The sequence below is a fragment of the Miscanthus floridulus genome, chromosome 15, assembly GCF_019320115.1.
Source record: "Miscanthus floridulus cultivar M001 chromosome 15, ASM1932011v1, whole genome shotgun sequence".
Taxonomy (NCBI): domain Eukaryota; kingdom Viridiplantae; phylum Streptophyta; class Magnoliopsida; order Poales; family Poaceae; genus Miscanthus; species Miscanthus floridulus.
Window position 1 is genome coordinate 21285681 of NC_089594.1, and position 19068 is coordinate 21304748.

At 42.1% G+C, this 19068-nt stretch overlaps 2 long non-coding RNA genes across 2 annotated transcripts; one reads left to right on the forward strand and one right to left on the reverse strand.

The window, feature by feature from the left end:
* The first annotated feature begins 6770 nt into the window (after nucleotides 1-6770).
* Nucleotides 6771-8166, forward strand: LOC136507868 (uncharacterized). The gene is made up of 3 exons (XR_010771759.1): nucleotides 6771-6800; nucleotides 7143-7208; nucleotides 7929-8166. It is a non-coding gene; the product is annotated as an uncharacterized lncRNA (long non-coding RNA).
* A 6685-nt stretch (nucleotides 8167-14851) lies between these two features.
* LOC136508977 (uncharacterized) lies at nucleotides 14852-15248 on the reverse strand. The gene is made up of 3 exons (XR_010772169.1): nucleotides 15146-15248; nucleotides 14948-15061; nucleotides 14852-14862 (listed from the first exon to the last, which is right to left on the reverse strand). It is a non-coding gene; the product is annotated as an uncharacterized lncRNA (long non-coding RNA).
* Between the last annotated feature and the right edge of the window lie 3820 nt (nucleotides 15249-19068).

Consider the following 19068-nt stretch of genomic DNA (forward strand, 5'->3'; position numbering starts at 1 on the left):
ATCATAAGTTACAGAATTGCTAGAGTAGGCTATAAGTAGTTAAATTATTGTCGATAGGAGATAGTTCAAGCAAGTAGTAGATCCATAATAGTGGCCATGGTCCTCTTCTTAATGAATAACTATCATTCTGCAAGTAAGGGCCGGTTTGGAACGCAGGAATAAAAAACACGGGAATAGAAAAAAACGCAGGAATGAGGTGAGTGTGTAGTGGTAAAACAGAGGAAAGAAAAAACGCGAGAAATAACTAGAAGGGGTGTTTGGAACGCAGGAATCCATAACACAGGAAAAACGCAGCAAGTAACACTGCGCAGCTGAAGAAAATCAAAACCAGAGATCTGAGTGGATTCTTTTTTTCCTTTGAAACGAGCGTATGCAGGAGCCTTTCCTCTGGAAAGGAACTCACGAATCCTCTATTCCAAACGCCGCTACAGTGTTTTAAACTATAGGATTCTGATTCCTTTATAATTCCTTTGAAAATCCTGTAAACCAAACAGGCCCTAAAGGTCTAATTTTCACTTGTACTAAAAAAATGGAGGCAAAAAAGGAATACCTGATAAAAAATTTGGACTTCTCAAAGACAAATGACATCTCTTTCAGGTGGCTGGAAGTAATGGTAAGGGAAATAATATATTAAATCACATAGCTATGACCTCACCCCACCAAGGAGAGAGACAATAAAATATGCTGCTCCTTTTTTGTGAAAATTACTGTAACAAGTTAACATTGAAATAAATTACAGTAGAAAAGAAAACCTGGTACCTAGCAAAAAAAACAAGAAAGGAATACTAGAGAATACAGAACCGTTAAGTAAGGTTAATATTCTCCACAGCCTTGGTGGTTTGTCATCTTTCGAATTTAAGAGACCAACAAAAAGAATATAAAATTCTATCAGATAGCAGGACATAAATGTGTCATTCAAACACAACAATACAAAGCCGATTGATTTCCATATAAAAATTATGCAGTTGGACTCCTTAAAAAAATTGTGCAGTTGGTGAGCAATAACAGAAGGGAACATTGTGGCATTTAACATTATCACATCAACAGCAGAAAGTCAGGTTAACATGCATAAACTTAGTTATCCTAGAAACCAAATTAACATTACAAATAGAGAATACGTGAAGGCACGTATGAGCAGTGACAGAACTTATCAACATATACATAATTACAGCTCCCTAACAGACCTAACATAAAAGTTGCATAAGATTAAAAGTTAATGCATCATCTTGAAACCATATTGAATGGAATCATATAATGGGCTTGTGTTTATGAATTCTAAGCACCAATTAAACAGGGAAAATGCATAAACTAAAAATCATACATACACGATAAAATGGATTATCTGAACTTGGTTCGATTCTGCAGTAATATTATACCGCACAAGGGTATGGATTTCATCATGTTAAGAGTTTATTAGACTTGTTATTTTCATAAACACTAGTCCTTTCTGTATAGAAAAGGAACAATTTTGTAGCTAGTGACATGCTCAAATCAATTTCTAAATGTAAATTTCTTCTTCTTTTGTGGATTTCTAGCCAACTTCTGCATTCAGAAATTGCAAATGTGTTCCATTTTGCCACAATATATTCAGAATGATATGTTATTGACTGAACGATGCACCACACCTGTCTTCAAAGTATAACCAAGGAAAGGACTAACTGCTAGATCTAAAATTTATGCACTGTCTCTGCAAATGCGTTATTGCACGGAAGGGGAGGGTTCGAGGGAGGGCTGGAGACGTGCAATTACCTTGGTGTATGGTAGACAACCGGAGCATTGGGGGCGCCGTGATTCTCCAAACAGGAGGTGACTGCGGGTAGCACAAACCCTAGATGTGGGGCTCGTCCCTGAAGAGGAGGCGCGCCTGGACCCGTGGAGGCTTGGAGGCGACAGTCGGCAGTTGGTAATGATGCAGGAAGCACGCAGCCCTTGGAGATGTGGAGGCAACGGTGGCCGACATCATGGAGGTGACGGGCTAGATGCCGACGGCGTAAAGGCAGTGGCTGGCCACCTGACCCGAGGAGTGTAGTGGGCGGTGTGGAGGTCCAGGCGGGGGAAGGGTGAGCGGTGACGGAGGTCGAACAGGGGAGGAGCGGATGCTTGGGGGAGGGTGTGCAGGAGGTTTTTTACTTTTTTCTCGGCCAGCAATTTTTTTAAAAGGCAGAGGCAGGTGCGCGGAGGCGAAGTCCTCGCGGGAGGAATTTTTTCCAACATGGGAGATGGGGTTCAGGTCCTCTGTTTTGCACCCACGCTCGACCCGCCAAGGGTCCTGTGGACTAATTCTTTTTTGTAAATTTTCTACGTGTAAAAAACTGACAGAAAATATGTAAGCCAACAGAAAAAAGTGAATTTCCTTGTAGATGGGCGACAAACACTGGGAAATTGTTTTTTTTTTGTGGTCATGTAATTATCTTGTTCGTAGTCAACTTACCAGCGGTGTAATATTTATTTCCCAGTCAGTGAACTGAAAACCAATATCACCTGGTAACTAAATTTTACATAGGTTTCCAATTTATAGGTCCTCTATTTAATTTGTTTTAAAGTTTGAAAAGATACTATCGAACAAAAAAAGACAACTAATTTTTTTTTTGAAACTACATAAACAAATATGTGAATCAAAGGTTATACTATACTTTCAAGCAAAAGGGTTAGACTTTATTATTAATCACCTCTTACGAGTTAGAGAGGGTATTTCATAACTTTTTATTTTTAATTAATAAGCTCTCTTACCCAAATTATTAGAGGGGACTTTTGGGAGTTATTTATTTTACAAAACTCTTAGATATGCTCTAAGAGCATTGGCAAGTCTTAACATTGGTATGTTAAGTCCCGGGTCGAGGACTCGATAGTCCGACTAACACTCCGCCTAACTCTGCGAAACAGCCAGGGCTCGAGAGCTACACTTGTCATGATCTGGGTGCCAGTTTTAGAATATGTTAGCCAGAAAGAGCCTGATAGGCGCAGACTACACCGCCATCCCATTCAACAGCCGCAGGGCACTATCGACACTGGTGTCATTCTGAACCCCTAAACTTGGTTTGAGTCTCATCTGCCTAACCCACTCTATTCGCCAGTCTTTAAACTTGGTGCGGTGTCATCACAGTCCACAAACTGACATACAGATCCCACATGTAAAAAATGAGGACTAGAGAGGATAGATGGACTGCACACTCTAGTAACATTGTTACTCCTTCTGTTCTAAATTATAAGATGTTTTTTACTTTTTTAATACATTGATGTTAGTATGGATCTAGACATAGTGTATATCTAAATACATAGCAAAGTTGTGTATCTAGAAAAGTACTTTACATTTTCCAAAATTTAATAATCCAAATCTTATTTGAAATTTTTGAAATTTCATGGTGGACTGAAATTCATCTTCATAACATTTCAAAAAAAGTGTAACTAAGATAGTCATGTGCTCCATTTGACTTCTAACTAAAAGCACTAATTCCTATATGAAAATAACAAAACTTTTATTTCATATATTTTTAAATAACTTCAATATTTTGGCAATAAGGTACATTTTGAGTAATTACAATGTATTTATGGGAATTACTTCACATTTGAACTGCTCCTTCCGTTTGAAATAATAAATCATGCTGGTTTTTTCTAGCTAGAGACATAGTATCAGAAGTATTAGCTCTGTCAATACGGATCAGCGTATTACGTACAAGAAATCAGATGTGTACCACACGATGGCACAAGGGTTTATACTGGTTCGGGTACATGGTACCCTATACGTCTAGTTTGAGGTAGATCTTTTTGTCTCGTATGCTCAAGTTACAGGGGCGCTGATTGTAGCTTGCAATGTTCAGATCGAGGGTTCCCTACCCTGCCTTCTATAGTCTAGTTGGATAGGGTTACAAGATCCAATCGGTTTACATATATGTTTTCTAATTGGTTACATGGAAAGTATAACAAACAATCTATAGGAGCCGACGTTCAAATCTTCCTCGTAGGTTTCTTGTCCGCCACATCTAACGACGTACCCTAGTTTTGGCAGGCCTCATCCTCATCGTATTTGGCCGATCCTATCCATATTGGTATGATATATAGGCGGCGAGGTGTCCAAATCATCGATGCATAGTTGTTCAACAATATAAGCAAGGATGTTGTTCACTCATAGGTGTATTTCCATGCCACTTGTCCTACCACAAACTAGGTGGAAACATGGAAACCAATTCAAAAAACATATTTCGGGCGTTCAAATTTTTTTTGAAACTTAGCACATCCATAGTGTATATAAATATGTACTCACATGTAAAAGTTGAAATTCAAACCCACATTAGAAAAGTTCATAGGGAAATGACAATTTTAGGTCTAATACGAAAAAATCATACAGAAAAGTTGAAAACATGATTTTTGTCTTTTAGGGAACATGAACCTCATATTTGATATTTTAATATAATTTTTTCTAGTTTGAATTTTTATCTATTTATTTACTGATATAAGTGTAATCTTTATACTTGTCATGCTCATGCCCCCATAGACTTTTTATATATATACTGAGCAAGTCTATATCTATATATATAATTTTGAATGCTAAAATTCTAATGTTCTAAATATTTTATATTTTTCAAAAATAGTGATTTTTTTATCATAAAACATTGAGCGGGTGAAAATAACTTGTATACCCTTTAAAAAATTTCAGTCAAATTTCACCACCCGCCTTTGATTCCTGCTGGCCCAGCCCAAAACACATCTCCGCGCTCCTCTGGCCAAATCCTATGGCTGCAGATCCAGGGAAGGCATCAGCGGCAATGGCAGCAGGAGCAGCGCGTAATAAAATTTAAATATAAGAATACACAAATTTGGTCTCAAAATTCTAAAATTGTATACTAGAGAATTGGGCAGGAGAACTCCCGCTATCTCGTCTTGTGAAAATTTGGAAAAGAGTCCATTACAACAGTAGGCCACATATGAATAGAAACCCAAAGCCTTATCCGGCCCATCTCGTCATCCCTCCACCACGCCCACTCACCTGCCGCCGCCCCTAAGCTCCCCCTGCCGCACACCAATCCATCCGTCCTCGATCTTGCGAGGCGCCGACCCCCTGTGCAAGACTTGCAAGGCGGCAGCGGTGAGCGAGCGAAACAATAGGCCCCGGCGGCAATTTGTTGTCCCCGGCGGCAAAGGAGGTGGCGGTATGGCGGGAGCAGTGGTTTGGCCATGGCCCCTAAACCCGCTCTGTCCTCGCGGTCGCGGGCACTCTACAACCGTACAGCCGCCGAACCTCCTTCCTCACCGCCGACCAGGACAGACATCTCCCTCATCCCGTTCCCTCTGACCTTCACCTCCACCTACATCCTCTTCAGTGGCACTGGTGGTCTAGGATCTGGTGCACAGTTAGCGGAAGATGCTGATGGACAGAACAACAAGGATGAACTCAGCTTTTGTAAGTTCAATCCCTCCCTCTCTGCCCTCCATCAAAATCGCTCCTTTCTAGTCCACCACCCATGCCCCCACTTCTGCCTCTTGGGTGGATGGGAGCCCCTCATCCCCTTCCTCTCCGGCCGCCGCCCCAAATCCCAACCTCTTCGAACGATGGGCGCCCTCATGGCCTCACCCCTTCCTCTGATCCTCTCCCTACCCTGACCGATAGATCAAGACTTCACCACCTGGTGGCCGCCGCATTTGCTCTCCCTCGACCAGATCCACGCCATGGCGGCCTTCTATTTCTGCCTTAGACCAGCCGCATCCCGAGCCCGCGTGACAAAGCCACCACCACGAAGAGCTTCGCGGAACCACCGTGTGCCAGGTTCGCCACACACCAATATTGGCTCAACATCACTTGATTATAAATACTTTAGGTTTTTGCACACATATAAATCATCATTTGCTAGTCCGGAAAGAATTGGATGTACAATTTAAGTTTTTGTGTCCACACATAACACTATTTGCAATTAGGCTACTTTAAATGGTAATATATCTATCTATGTAGTAACTGATATTACAGATTATGGTTCCTGATTGTAACAATTTAAATGGTCTTGTTAGGACACCTTGTAGGTGAGATGGCATCCAGTAATCTCTGTTTCTTTTTTTGTTTGGATTGTACTACTGTTAATACTGAGTCTCTCTAGACAGTGTCAACTTGATTGCATTCATGGAATGATGATGGCTAGATTAACATTGCCAAGGAAACATGGGACAATGGTGAGATCACATTCCCCTCAATTGTGATCTGAATGTACATGGGACTGTCGAGTTCAGTGGGCTGCATTGAATCTATGAAACAGACTGTTGAGTAGGAGATGGAACAACTTTAGTTGTCATCATAGCAGCAGAGTTGCTGAAGGTAATAGATGTTTTCCTTTTTCCTTTTCCCACTCTTGTCAATTTCCCAACCAGTTTTCAGATACACTCACACTGTTCTGTTTCAGAGAGGCAATGATCTTGTGAAGAATAAGATCCATCCAACCTATATAATCAGTGGCTACAGGGTGAGTTTTCGATCCTACAAGCCGTAGTAGCATTTGAATGTTCAATGGTCATTTCAGTGGTAGGATTACTGTAGTTGACATTTTGGAATGTTTTCCTTCACATTCTACCAGCTTGCTATGCGTCAAGCCTACAAATATGTTGAGGAAAAGTTGGCAGTCAAGGTAAGAAAATGTTGTCTCCTAAGAAATTTTTAGAAGAATGTTGTCCCATCCCATGCCTATTGGTATACTGATTTGAATATTTATCTACATTTTCCGGTTGATAAACTTGGAAAAGACTCCCTGATCAATTCTGCAAAAACTAGCATGTCTTCAAAATTGATCACTACTGACAGTGATTTCTTTGCTGCTATGGTAAGTTCCTACGGTCATTTAGCATTTAGTTTAGGAGATTCTTTTGTTGGTTCATTTTCCTTGTTGGTATTGCTTTAATTTTGCGTGTGTGAATACTAACTGTAAAATGCTTTAGTCACAGGACTGTTTTAGTTGTATTTATTTAACATAAAGTAAGTACATGCCTTTAGTGGTTATCTGCATTTGTGCTCTTATAATTCTCTTGAGATCAGTAATAATGTGCTGTTATGGTTTCTGCCTCACAGAATTAATCCCAGTAGCTAACTGCTATGGTTTCACTGCCTTTCTATTGGCATTGCTTTGAACTAGTTGATGTAAGTCATCCTGACTTTTATTTCTTAGGTTGTTGAGGCAGTTCAAGGTGTGAAGATTACAAATGCCAAGGGAGAAGTGAAGTATCCAATCAAGGTGAGTCAATGATGTTTGGTTACAACACTGTTCCACCAAATCTATTCTATCATATGGATTTGTTATGTTGTGAATAAGATATCTCTGGGATATCCTATTGATCAATTTACTTTTCCACTGCTTACATACTGTGTAGTGGTACTTGTTGCCATATTATTGTCTGGACAATGTGCTCTACCAAAACATTCAATTAGGATGTTTGATGTTAACTATAGCATGAACTGCTTTGGACCACCTAGGTGGTCCTTCTGCCCATGCTGGGTCAGACCTTGATGATTGGTTGCTTAGTAGTGCATGGACAACAACTTTTAAACATGTATTATTGTTCTCTTTAATCTCCTAGGTTTGGTGTTAATTATTCTTATTGTTGAGTTCTTTCATAAATTTAGCTTGTAACTATGGGTTTTATCTTATCTTCAGAGCATCAATATTTTGAAAGCTCATGGTAAAAGTGCCAAGGATAGTTACCTGCCATGTTATAAGGTTACTAGTACAAGATGCACTTGAGTAGTGTGGTATATCATTTTCTAGGTAGCAGCGTAACATGTACAAGATGCTTAAAAATTGGTTCACAATATTGCTCATACAATGTAGAGATCATTGTATTTCTTGTATCCTCAAAGTCAATGTTTGTAGTTTGAGAACTGAAGAGTGTTTAATGTTGTCATATGATAGTCCTTAGTATGGGGCCTAATTTTCCCTCCATCTATTGATTTGCAGGAAAACCAAGATAGCAGCCCGCCACAAACACAACTCGTAGCTACCACAGCGGCAGGTACAAGTACTGGTCGGAGCAAGATAGAGTTTGAGTGGAGCGCACAAGTGATGGGATGGTCAATGCCAAGCCAACCTTTGCTACAGTGCTAGACATAGCTTATTACATTTTGATGTGTTCAAACTAGCTACTATGAGTCGGATACCTTATGTGTTTTAGTTGTACGAACAAAGCATATTTTGGATTAATAGATGTCTAAATGTTTCTTTCATCATATATTGTTCGGCATGCAATTATTGTTTGAAGCAAATAAGGCGTTGCAATATGGACTATCGACATAATAATTTGGCGTTGCAATATGCGATATAGCAGCAAACATTTATCGTGACAATAGACGGTTGCATCTATAGCAACCATAATGTTTAGTGTGGCAATAGAAAGACAACCTCTAGCAACCAAATATTTATCGTGGCAATAGACGGACACACCTATAGCAACCACAATGTTTAGTGTGGCAATAGAGAGGCTACCTCTAGCAACCAAATATTTATCGTGGCAATAGAGGGTTCCACCTATAGCAATCACCGAGATAGCATGGCAATAGAGGGTCCATCTATTGCAATGCTATTGATGCGTGGCAATAAGGTTTATTGCAACACCCATTGTCGTTGCTAGTGCACCTATTGCCACGTTTTGGGTACGTGGCAATAGGTATTTCTGGCAACACTGGGTAACTATTGCAACACCCACGATGTTTGCCTATACTATGGGTTGCAACACTATATGGCGTTGCAACAATACTCCTTGGTGTTGTAATAGGGGAAAAACTACTACAACACCAAAATGAGTCGTTGGGCAAACCTTTTGGCACGGTTACTATGGCAACGCCTGCTAACAAAAAAAAAGTGTTGTAATTTTGTCTATCGCAACTATTTTTGATATATTGCAACGCTTTTAGGCCGTTGCATCAGGGGTAAAACCTTGTAGTGCCACAGCCCGACGAACGACCTTTTCCTTCTTTTGGCAGCAGTTCATATAATGTCATGAACGGGGAGCCCCCTGCCGTACATGTCAAACAAATTACATGCAGGCTCTTAAAAAGTGAGAATTGGAGTGAGGAGAAAGCAGCCATACTTGTGCCCGGTGATATCACCAACGTCAAATTTGAGGATATCATCCGTGAAACGAACTAGGATTTCAAAACTTAAAATTCCGACTCCCTTGCCCATCAGCGATAGTGCCAGGATACATGGGCGACCATTTTTTAACTGATTACAAAGTCGTCTTCTAGAGGGTGACCCTTTGACAATAGATCAGGTACGCAGCCGGCAACACTTAAAAGCTGCACTTCTCTTCTACTGTAGGAACATTTGTCACACATTCTTGAGGGCGTCTTTGTTCGGTTCGGCCCTTCCTAACCAGCTTTGTGGCCTGATCATCCATGGGCTAGATTCTATCCTAGCCCACGAAGCCCTGTCACCTCGGCGTGGAAATTGGCCCCCACGATAGAGCCGTGGAGCTTCTCCTCCTCGTGGGCCTGTGTCGGCGAGAAGCTCGCCCTAGCATTCAAGCTCATTAGCACGCCGCCTGGGACGGCGATCAAGATCGTCAAGAACCTCCTGGTGTGCGCCGACTGCCACGCCGTGCTGAAGCTGGTGTTGGAGATGACGGGGAGGAGGATCATGTTCAGGGACAGGAATAGGTTCATGTCTTTTTTTTCTGATGGCTGATCTAAGTTGAGTCACTACTTGTCGACCTCACACGTATCTACTTCAACATAGACATCAACTAAACCAGCCTCTACCTCCTCGACTGTATTGTGTGGCTAGGCCGGGCACGTGATGCCGAGGGAGACCATCCCACATCGCTTCTTAGCCATCATGGCCGCCGCCAACTATATTGTCAGTTCACCATCACCTCCCGTCATCTCATCTCACGCATACTCGGTTTGATCAGCCGATTGTGCGTGATCCACTCGACTCCTGTGATATCCATTGCAGAGTACTATGCACATGTTCTTGGAGCAACACATGTTCATCGCTTCGCCGCCGGCCGGCCGGCACCATGCGTGCTTTGCGGACCGACGATCGAGAATGTGGATGGGGACGGCGACGGACGGCCAAATTAACCCACGATACTCCTACCTTAATCTTGTCTTTGATACATTCACCAAGCCACGTTTAGTTTGTGTGCCATTGCTCTTTTTTTTCTTGTGCGGCGCCGGCGCCCGGCATGGCATCACTCACTGACGCCCAAATAAAATACTCCCCCTTTCCAAAAAAAAAACACACTTGATGTTTTAGTTTTATCCTAAGTCAAAGTTTTTTTAAAAGCTTTACTAAATTTATAGAGAAGATATCAATACTTATGACACAAATATGTATGCGATGAAAATATGTCCATGCATGACAAATCCAATATTGGTTATTTGGTAATATAATGCTAATGTTTATTTTGTATAAGCTTGGTCAAATAAATCATAGATAGTTTGACATTAAGTCTTTTCAGGACTGTGGGAGTACCATGTTGCCTTTTTCCTATTTTGTTTTGGAATGGTTTATATACATAATACATAGTTCAACTTAATTTGCATGATAAAGGGGAATGCCTTTCTTAATTAACCACATGCACTTGAAGACCAAATAGTTGCTGAAAAGATCTCTAGATACCAGGCATGGATCTCTAGAAGCTTATGATGACTTTTTTCTTCCATGTAAAAATCGAGTTGATTGCTTGGCCGGCACTGCAAGCATATGAAAAATGAAAATTCGATTCTCAGAGCAAGAATAATAATACAGCCGGCTGCTGGCTGTAAGGCTTTTTTGCAGCTTTCCCTCAGCCCACTCATATAATAGTTAGCTCTTCACTATTAATATATGGCACACTTATCTCTCTCACAAAGTTTCTTGGTTCTTGTGCCTAAGTCGACTGTAACCTTACAGTCCACTTCTCATCTCTTTCCTCTGCTCTCTCCTCCACCTCAGCATTTAGCTAGCTTATAGCTAGCTATTATACATGCTCTGAGAGTTGTTTGCTTGCTGTGTCGACCGAATTTCTTCCTCTGCATGCATGCGGACGGTCTGTCTGCTTTATTTGTGCGCGCATATTTTGCTCGTGGTGGAGGAAGAAAATTAGGGAAGAATGGCGGAACGAAGGGAATTAAGAAGAAATTAAGACATAGTAATTGTGTACGTACGGTTTCCCCCACCCCACCAGCACCAGGTCAATGAGGTCACCACCACGACGACTAAGGGCAGTTCCAATGAAAAAAAACTAGTAATTTCTATAACATAGGATACCGCACCAAAAAACTATTGCTTTCCAACCCATGGTTTCTATGAGTAATAATTATTTTATCTTTCTCTCTCCCAACTCTATCTTCTTCCTCCAATGGGAGTGCGGCACGAGACCCCTAAAAACTTGTGGTTTCTCCCCCAATGACGATTTCATGGTTTCTTGGTGTATTGGGTCAAGAGAAGACCTGATTTCTTCATGAGGAAACAATTTCTAGGATTTTTGCTCTCTTTCTTCATTAATTACGTTGCCATGTCAGCGTTTTGCCTACGTGGCAAGACATTTAATGAGGATAGAAACCATCATCAATACACCATTGGGACTGCCCTAACCGTCTATCTCGTCGAGATCCGATCGAGCATTGGTGGCAAATGGGGGCACGCGCGCACTTTGTTACCTCTAATTTGTCCGAGTCCCTTGCACGCACGCATGTACGGCCGAAATAACCAAGTCTCTAGGGACGTGCTGGCGCTCAGACCGTCAGACGGCATATGTGCGTGCCTGCACAGCCTGCCCCATGTCCGCTAATTCGTCTTGCCCGTATACGCATCGCGCCGTCGTTGCGTCCGTACGACTCGCTCGCAATCCGCCCCGTCACCTTGATTCGACCCGTCCCATCCGTTTGCACCTCGCCTCGTCCCCTGACAGCCGGCCCCAACACGCCGCGCGCCACGTCGGCTAGCCATCGGATCGTCATACCCCATTCCTCGGCGCCTGTGCCATGCCACCATCACTCCCCGCGTCCCCTGGTTCTCCAGACAGCATGAAACACATGCAACATAAAACGCTTGAATACAACATACTTCTAGAACAGATGAAACATCTGAAATATACACTTGCAATATATGTGTAAAAACATATGCAACGTCCAGATAGAACACTTGCAACTTACAACATGGAAACACTTGCTGCAACGAAATACTGAAACAGATGAAACATTTCGAACATACTGTTGCAACATACGTGTGAAACATATGCAACATCCAGATTAAAACACTTGCAACATACGTATGGAACAGGCGAAACATTTTGAACAAACTCTTGCAACATGTCGCTGAAACACTTGCAACGTATGCAACATGTGTAACATCCCCGACCTACTTTTGTAATATCCATATGAAACAACTGTAACGTACCTCTAAAACATCTGAAACACTTAAAACATATATTTGCAACATAAGAGAGTAGGAGCCCGTGCCGGTCAATTCCGGCCGTCGGGATGCAGGCCAGCGGCGACCAACGCCACTGGCACCGGGCTTTCTTGGCCAACTGGTAGGGCACGCATGCTGGCTCTGGCTGGCTGGCCTGCCCTGCCTGGGATGTGAACGCGTACACGTTCTCCGTCCATCCGCATGCATGCCTGTGCATGTGTTAGCCTAGCCAGCCTGCCTGCTCTGTCCTGCTATCTCCGTCCCGCGGGAGCGTTTTTTTGCACGTACGGCTGCGCGTCGAAGTATACCATGTTCATCTTTGCACAGATGCAGAGATGGATACGGATGATGCAGATTTGGATAGATTTACAAAAGAAGGCCGACAAGCAGCCTGTTCGGTTGGCTGGTTCGTATCGTGGCTGGTTCGTTTATATAAAAGAAAAGTACTGCTGACTGGTTCATGTGAACAATATCCATGTGAGGGGGCTGGCCAGCCCAGCCCAGCCAGTCAGCTAGCCAGCCCCAGCCGAACACGCGGCGATGAGGGAGCTGGTGCAGTGCTTAACCTGCTGGATGGGGAAGAAGGAACAGCATCTAGCTAGGCTTCTGTTCTGACATTGTAGTCATGTAATAGCTGGGCTGTTATGTTTGCTGTTTTTTTCAGAACCTTTGTGTTTGTCAGGTTTCTGTTCTCCAGGGGTTGAAGCGTGTTGCTTTTGCTTTTGAGTTGGAACCGGTAACCCCAGTCTGTACGAACGACCTTTATATTGTGTTTCTTAGGCCCTGTTTAGATCCCACCCAAAAACTAAAAATTTTCAAGATTTTCCGTCACATCAAATCTTGCGGCACATGTATGGAGCATTAAATGTAGGTAAAAAGAATAACTAATTGCACACTTTACCTGTAATTGACGAGACGGATCTTTTAAGCCTAAATAGTCTATAATTGGATAATTTTTGCCAAATACAAACGAAAGTGCTACAGTAGCCAAAAGCCAAAAATTTTCGAAACTAAACGCGCCTTTGGTTAGAAGCCTAGTAAAATCTCTTTTTTTTTAAAAAAAAAGAGATGGATATGGATGAATCCGTGTGCCTGTGTGTTGTGTCGTTGTCTCGGCCGCCAGGCGCCACATATATATGACTGGATCGGAGATACACGTACATACATACAGTATCTGAATATATGATCACTACTGGAATCTCTCATTTTTTTGTGTGTGCGAAAACACACAGAAAAATACGAATACCGTCAAAAAAATATTTTTCTGATGGTGTATCCTCAGAAAAATACCCACAGAAATATAATGACAGAAAAATTCAATTGTTCTGTGTGTTCGCCGTCAGAAACAATTTTTCTGTGGGTGTTACACGCACAGAAAAATTACGTTAGCCCAGATTAAATTTAAATGTTGTGTGCGTTGATCCTCACAGAAAAAGAAAAGCCCGACAAAAAAATGATTTTTCTATGGGTGTTACACGCACAGAAAAATTATGTTAACTCACAGGAATTTTTTTATTTTTCTGTCGGTCTCGGTTAACGCACAGAAAAATAACAGAGCACCGACAGAAAAAAACACTTAACCATGCAGCATATTGGATACAATAATTATATAAAAACAGAACAGTAGAAACAACATATTAAATATGGACTGTCTATACTATAATTTCATCACAACATAATAGATAGCATACATATAAAGATCCAAATGTTCAGCACATTCATTAATGGCATCCGGGCTACATATAAATGATGTTCAAATGGTCCGGCATCAATACATTCAAAAGCATTACCATCTCATCTCAACAGTTCAAGTCTCAGTCAAGATGAGTAAAGTACCAGCATGTATCATTGAGTCATATTATAGCTAAAACTAAAGCTAACAGATTAGAGCCACTACTAGTTAATGTGCAAAAGCACAACTCTACAAAAGAAGAAACCACTATCACATCCATGTTTTGCAACTAAACACAACCATCACATTATCGATGCATGATTGCTATTGTTGTCGGAACCTTGATTGTTGTCAATGTTTGCAGCATGAAGATCCCCATTGGTGTGGCTGCAACATTGAACCAGTATAAGCAATCAATAGTCAGGATAAGTTAAATGGCCTGCTTGTGATAATACTTACAGCATGAGCACCCATTGGTGGAAATCCAGCTGACTTAGGGATGGATCCAACAAGCGGACCAATAGCGGACCATTGGTAGGTGGAGGTGCTCTTGCTCCATTGGCAGGAGCAGCACAAGAGTGATCAGTAAAGAGTGTCTTGATGACAGGGTTTGGTCTGGGGTTCTTGCAGAGCTGATGTTGCCAGTTCAAACTGAAAGCCATTAGAAACAAAGAAATAAAGCCCAGTTAGCCTCACCTTTTACATGCACGAAATGTGCTTCTGGAAGCACTGTTAGACTTGTAGGTATAACAAGTAGAGAAATCCCAATTGTTATTAAACATATCAAAATTAAACCATAAAAATCACATCTGCTCATTTTGCCTATAGATCATCAATACACAATCACATCTGGATGCACCGGCCCAATGCACTAAACATTATGCTTCTAAAAGGAAAGTTACCGTACCTAAAATTCTCCAAGGCCAGCAGCTGTGTTATCTCCTTGAACAGCTCCTCATTGAAGGAGGCGAACACCTTCAGATCCTTCACGAGAATCTCCACAGCCTTGGCCCTATCATGCCTGTGACACCGACAACAAATTCAGCAAAAAAACAACCTTGAGAACAACAAGGGACCAAGAGTAGCGTAGTGATGAGTCGGTCACCTATCAAGGGCCTCGAGGTACTTCTGCTTGCGGATCTCAAAGAAGATCTTTATGGAGTAGCGGTTGTCCTCCAGCTTGGTGAAGCCGCTGAGGTACCTCTCCACCTCGTCCTAGCAACTGGAATGGGCAGAGTTTGAATGTAGATCAGAACACGTGGGGAAATGCCAGGGGCAAAAAGAAGGCAGATGGTAACTGCCAATGGGAGGAGCAGCCAAGCACTTACAAACGGAAGAAGACAAATGCTGATCATGATTCCTCCTATAACAATGTGATGCCACCATCAGGCAATGCTTGGAATGCTGGAGATGGAATTGGAAATGACTACACATACATAGCATTTCAGTACAACAGAGAATTAAGTAATGTGAAACGCTAACCCAAGATAGATTGAGAAATAACTGTTACAAGACAATAATTTTTCCTAGAGCTTAATTTAATTCTCTCTCTCTAATGGGAATTGAACTGGCCACAGAACTGGTTGCTTGTACTGGTACAAGCCATCCTAGTTAAGCAGCAAACAGAACAAAATATCCCAAGTACCAGCTCATAAGGTGCTAAAGTATAGAAGTTCTCTAATGGAAACTTGATTCATCACAGCCACTCAAGAGTAGTACAAAACAAAAAAAGTCACAAGGCATAGTTAGGGAAGGGGAGAGCAGCGCGGCACGAGACTGTCAAAAGATATTTGAATGCTGAAAATATTATAGTAGAAGCAGCCAAGCAGGCATGCATACTCGGGGAAGGAAAAAACAACAGCAAAAAAGCCATCAATCCCAAGCATGCTCATATTAATCCTAACAATTGAATACTGATTATTGTGGTGCTCTAGCACCTCGTACTAATCCAAACAATTCCGTTGCTGAAAGATGACAACTGCTAATTGTTGTGCAATAACTTAAGAACAAATAACCAGCAAGGTTATGCAAATAAAATTGAATGTTCTAGCACTTTATTGAAGGATAAATAAATTACCCAAAACAATCTGATCCATACTTACAAAATTATGCAAAAAAATTAATAGTGCACCTACAATCAGATGATATACAAGTCAACTAGAGCAAAAATGAAGTGCACAGAATAATCTTACCAAGCCACTATAGTCAGGACTGCAATGACCAACAAAAAGTAAGAACCAACATGACGGTTATTTTTGGAGCATTGATTGCAAACAAACATTTTGATAAGTCAGGACTGCATTCCATGATCTGACTTGCTGAATGACAATAGTGCATACTTAAAGAACTGTACAATAAAAATCAGTTTTGTAACTCAGCTCTTGATTTGCAGTGTTGCACAAAGTAAAAAAATATGGAATTGGAAAGAAGCACACTCCTAATAAAACACTAAAGCCTAGCCTTCTACAACGCATATATTATTCACTTAGAAGACCACAAAACCGGTTGTTAGAATATATGTGACTAGCAACTATTTCAGACGCACCAATACCACTACTGCCCAATACAGGATATCTGTAATTTTGAAGGTGGAGATGGTGGGGTACCTAGCAGTGTGGTGCTTTCTGCCACCAGCAGCCTATCGCTTTATTGTTGTGTCTGCAGCACATGATAAAAAAATATTGATATCCAACTTTCCCCACTCGCTTATCTGTTCGATGATTAAAGGACTGCATCAATCAGTGAAGCCTAACAGCTGTACATACTTAACAAGAAATGTACACTAAAAACAGTTTTCGAAGCCAGATTAGTATGGAACTTGAAATAAGTATACTCCTGAAACTCTAAAGCATATCTATAGTGTTGTGCAAAACACTAAAATGGTCCTAAAGACATGTGTAAACAATGAATTAAGATTCATGCAAATAAATAGTTAAACAACATGCTAGCCTCCCAAATCTTATCAAACCAAATATTTTTTCAGTGCTGTTTTAGCTAACACTTGACAACTTTTATGCATGGAACTTGCTACTGCAGCCCATATCAGGATATATAATGGAACAATCATTCATGTGCAGCTCTAAAAATTCAACCAACATTTTCGGAGCAGCTATAAAGTGGCTAACTATAGGCAGTAGAAAAAAATGCATGTAGGACGACAATCATGTGATATTGGAGAAATAAAGAATTCATATTGACTGCACATTACATACCACATCTAATTCTAAAATGAGATTGACAATATGATGGGATAATTGCCAATTTTGACGGTGATCTTAGCCTTCAATACGAATTTGACACTAAAAAACTTCAAACTACATGGAGTCGATATCTTACCATTGGAGCACACAACAAGCCTATATCCAGAATGTGATCAACCAGATTGGAAATGAGTGTAATCAGATTTGCAATGTTGTGCAAAGTATGGAATTAAAAAAAAGGCCGCCACCAGCCTCCACCGCCAGAGCCCAGAGCCCAGATCCGGCCGCCACCGGCCAGACCTGGGAGAGGGAGGGCCGGATCCGGGAGAGGGAGGGGCGGCACTGGGGAAGAAGGTCGGGGAGGGTCGGCGCCGGGGAAGAAGAAGGCCGGGGAGGGGCGGCGCCGGGGACCACCACCACCACGCCAGCACCACGAAGCCTGCCGCCACGCCTCCCGCCGCCAGCCACCACTAGAGCCCAGATCCGGCAGCCACCGGCCTCCACTAGCCGGATCCGGGAGAGGGAGGGCCGGATCCGGGAGAGGGAGGGGCGGCGCCGGAGAAGAAGGCCGGGGAAGGGCGGCGCCAGGGAAGAAGGGGAGAAGAAGGGGAGGGGCGCTGGGGGCCGGGTGCCGGGGAAGAAGAAGGGAGGGGGCGCTGGGGTCCGGGTGCGGAGGAAGAAGGGAGAGGGAGGGGGCGCTGGGGTTCGGATGCTGAGGAAGACGCGGGTGCGGAGGAAGAAGAAGGGAGGGGGAGGGGGCGCTGGGGTAAGAAGAAGGAGGGGTCCTGGTCGTATGAATTTTTCCGTGCATGCGTATGTTTTTCCTGTGCGTTTTAAAATAACCGACAGAATAATAATATTTTTTCTGTGCGTGTATATATTTTTTCTGTGTGTTTTTAAAGAACCGACAGAATAAGTTGCATTTTTCTGTGAGTGCTGATTTTTTCCATGTGTATTGTCACGCACAGAAAAATTATACAATTATTCTGTGGGTTTTCGTATTTTTCTGTTGGGATATTTTAAAACCGACAGAAAATCATAATTTTTCTATGTGTGCCGAAAAAACGCATAGAAAAATTCATCACCCATAGAATAATTCGAGTTTCCAGCAGTGCAACGTCCATCCTAGAGCTCCATGGCCAGCTTGGGTGCAGTAGCATCCCACAGATACATTTTGCGCTCTCTCGGTAGCAGTAGCATCCGGCAGCGTGACACTAATGCCGACGCCAACGCCCGTCGCTCTCGTTTGTTGGCTGCAAAAATGCAGCGCTGAAGTTCCAGCTCTTCAGCTTCCTGTTGCTGCCCAAGGCCCATCGATTCACCAATTCTTGACCCTGCTGCATGTGAACAGATGAGAAAGAAATCATCAACAAATGCTATGTGTAGAAAATATAAATAGAAAGCATCTAAATCTGATGATACGATGAGTTAATGAATAATCGATATCAGAATGAGTTCTGGCAAGTGAAGCTGAATCAAGCTGCTACTTCTACAGATGTGCAAGTCGTTGCTTGGCTCCAAGCTAGCCAGGTAACTGAGTTCAGCTCAAAGCTGAAGACAAAGGCAATCAATCATTCATATGTCAGGCTAAGGTGTGCAGTACAACTGAGTATAGTTGAACCGTATAAATCACATTTTAAGCCACAAATCTTTTGTTGCAAAAATGAACACATATTCTAATTAGCCTGATGAAATTTGTAAGATCAGCACACAAGCAAACACAATTTAGCACTATTTAGATCGCACCAAGCAAATGAACCTGCACTCATGGCAAGATGCTGCCGGTGGAGCAAGCATTAAAAAAAGCAAGGGGTGGGTGAACACATTG